The sequence below is a fragment of the Plasmodium gonderi genome (assembly GCF_002157705.1).
Source record: "Plasmodium gonderi DNA, contig: Pgo-contig_126, whole genome shotgun sequence".
In the NCBI taxonomy this organism is placed as follows: Eukaryota; Apicomplexa; class Aconoidasida; order Haemosporida; family Plasmodiidae; genus Plasmodium; species Plasmodium gonderi.
The window spans coordinates 1-4,161 of NW_021629051.1; positions in this window are offsets into that span (position 1 = coordinate 1).

The window sequence follows — 4,161 nt, forward strand, 5'->3', positions numbered from 1 at the left end:
ACGATTACAAAATAACTCCATTGTATTATAGAGATTATTTGTATAATAATATATTATGTAAAATTGATAAAATATCATGTACATAAACAAAAAATTATTTGAATTAAATAAGAAATAAATAAATAAAAATAATCAATTTATTACAAATAATTTATGTGAGCACTAGGTAATGCATACACTCACTTTAATATGAAATTGATAATACATATCCTTAATCTACAAAATAATATGCTATTGTTATGTTACAACGAACAGAAATGATTTATAAATCCTTTTATAACTTAACGATTTTGTGTTAGTCATCTACTGTGTTATATTTAAATAATAAAGAATAGTATAAATGATGAATATAAGTATATTGTTGCTGTAAAAACGATAATTAATCAATATATTCTGTAAGGGATATAATGGTTAGAACTGTATGTACAGTGTATCATTATTAATAACGTTTGTTAAGGTATGATTTCCATTATAATTAACATAAATTATAAGAAAATAATATTTATTCATTAATAGTATAATCCTTTTTAATCATTTAATTACCTTGCATTATAAAATTTTGTTAAAATTTATAATTATTTCTTTTAGGTAATATAGCTTATATTTTGAGTAAGATATAAAGGAAATTTAAATGATATGTCATTAATAAAAAATTACCAAAAATTCTATAAACATGTAAATATGAATGTTTTATATTTTATAGATATATTATTTCTATTTTTAAAGGAATATAAAGAATATAAGTAAAATAAATCATAGTATCTTTGTTATTTGTATAAATCACTTAAATTTTCATATTAGATAACTAATGTATTGGTGAAATTTCATACGTATAAAAATAATTAATAACTAATGATTATAGATTAATGTTATTATATAAATATTTAAATAAAATTTTCATATTATTTATATATACAAAAAAGTGAACCTCGATATTACAATAGTGCCCTAGTTTTTATTTATAAATACTTAATATAAACTGTGTCTTCAAGAAATTGTATAAAGTTTATGGATACAATAATTAATGTGTAATATATAAATATAACATTTATTTTTACAATTTATTCATATAATTATTTATAAAAAAATAACAAATGCATTTTTCTTTGGATAAATTAGGATGTCTAAACACCAATGATTTGAAATATGTGAACAACAACGTATGTTATTATATTTCAATATGGTCCTAAATAATACATCCTACTTTCCAAATACCATGTTATATAAATACTAAATATATGATTTATATATTATAGCACGAATTTTAATATATTTTATCATTTCAACCTACCTGTTCTGTTTATTTTCAAAGATAGTTTTTCAATATGTATTGATGATTATTATGAGGCCACAGAAGATGATATGAATACAAAAGTTAAACCTTATCTAACACTCTGCGAAGAGATAGATAAGAATATAGGGAGCTATTGTAATACATTTATTGTTGAATGCCAATATCATAGCCTCTATTTATAATACATAAAAAGCAAAAGAATTAATAATATAGAAGCATCATGTAAATATTTCATTTAAAAACTGAATCATATTCTATAAATTATGAATCTTCCCTGTTAAAAAAAAAAAAATGTTACTAATTAATGAAAAGTGTCAAATTTCATGAACAGAATAATATATTTAATATATACAATTGTAATGTTTTTGATATTGACGAAGGAACCATTTATATAATAAATAATCTAAATACTCTATATATTAATTTTATATTCATAAAGACTTCTCAACATAAATGCGAAAATGCTTCCGCATATTATGAAAATTGTATTTATCTTTTACCGATAAATCAAAAGTTTAATAACAAAAGTTTACATGCTGTACTGGAAAAATTCAAAGCTCAATATAAAGAGCACCTAGGAACAGGGGGAAAATGTTTAAATGCTCCAAAAACCGTAGATTATTATTATTGAAGATATATACAAAAAGCAATTCTAGGTTCATCTGATGTAACTATTTCTATATTAATAATTATACTTTTTTATATAAGGTTAATAATATATTAATTTTATACAAATTTATGATATTACAATTTATAAAACAAGCCGTTATATAATTTAAATATCATATAAAAGTAGAATACATACAAATATAAGTTTATTTCTTTATTTTCTGTATACTCATAATGGATCTTACATAAAACAAATTGTAAGGAAGCAAAAGAAATTTTGACAAAAAAGAAATGAAGCTATTAAATTAATTGACTCATTTGAAACAGAATACAAAAATTTAACACATAAATATTATACATTATTATATAACATTCTAAAATACTAGTAAAAATATAAGTATATTTAATGAATACAGATTATATTTTATAAGGTTCAGGGTTCAGGTTTAGGTTTTAGGGATTAGGATTTTGGTTCTAGGGTTAAAAGTTCAGTTTTTATATTTTACGTTTAGAAATAATTTTTTATTTTTTTTGTTACTATTTTATTGTTTCTGTTATCATATTATTGCTTCAATTGATGTTTGTGTTTTTTAATTATATTATAATTATTGATTGAATTGTATTTGTATTGTAGTTTCATTAATGAACACTAAATAAAATCTGTATATGTTATGTAAATGATATTATTCATTATTCAATTTTTTTTATGCAATCATGCCTCAATATAATGTAAGGATTCATATTTTTCTATATATTTATCATTTTTTATTATTTGAAGAATTATTATTATTAGATTATTGTACCATATATATCATTTTTCTATAATTCTGTGTATATAATTGTATATATCTATTTAATATATTCCTTGTAATATTTGTTATATATACCATTTGGAATGTATTTTTTTTTTTATTAATCATTGTTTTTATTACTATAAATTTATATAAAAATATAATAAAACTATTAGCGTATATCAATAAATCATTATATTGTTCATAACAATGAATTAACAGCTGCTTTTCTTAGAATAATATATTTTCCATAATTTAATATTGTATATTTTAACATATATATCTATTCCCTCATATTATTCCTCTATTAATACAATTTAAATAATATTTTTCCATTGTTATCTATCAGATTAAGTGTTTGTGAAATAAAATATATTCATGATATATCTTTTATTGTATAAATAAAAAAGAACATACGTATTAGAAATTTTATACTTATCTCAAAATAAAAAAATATGATTTTTGTTTTTTATATAGTAACAATGTCCTATTTTCATGAATTATTAATTAACGTAGATGTGGAAGAGCATAAATGAACACATAATGAATATATATCATGGGTAAATTATAATAATAATATGCAATTTATATTTGTCTTTTAAAAAAATGACTTCTTTAAAAAGTTATTTAGTCTTCCACTATAACTCAAAGTGCTGTTAAATAATTTATTAGATAAATTATTAAAGTATGTATATAAATTAAGCTATTATTGTGAAATTTAAAATCTGTATTAATTGAAAATTTCATAATATATACGACACAACAAATAACATACTAATACATTTTTATATATATGTTTATATCAAAATAATGTAGTTATAAAGAATAAATAGTGTAATAAATTAAAATATAAAGAAGAATTCAGAATGTTAATTGTTTAATGACGAAAGAAAAATATGAATTCATAATATATACAATTATAAAATGATAAATGTAAATTGTGTAAAATAATGTAACACAAAATTTCTATTTATAAAGGAATATATTTGTACTATAAGACAATATTAACATATCATACATCAATAACAGTTTTCCAACAATAAAAAAACGAATACAAAATGATATATAAATAGGAAAGCGTATTTTCTATACTATATAAAATAAATTTTATTAAGTTTTTTCTCCTTATAATTAACATAAATTATATAAGATATATAAAAATTTATAAAATGTCAAAACACATGTCTGTATACATATCATTATAAGAAAAATAATATAAAATATATATATATTATTAAATGTAATACAAATATATAAATCACATTTTATAATACCAACACTAAATATTAAAACAAAAAATCTTAAGGATATAAAATAAATCCTAAAAAAATATATATAAATATAAAAGCTCAAGGGTATATATAAAATCATAAATCCTAAAATTCTATATATCAATCATATAATTCAAATCCATGAAACCTACACTCTGAACACTGAATCTAAAACATGTACTATTATGATTATTTA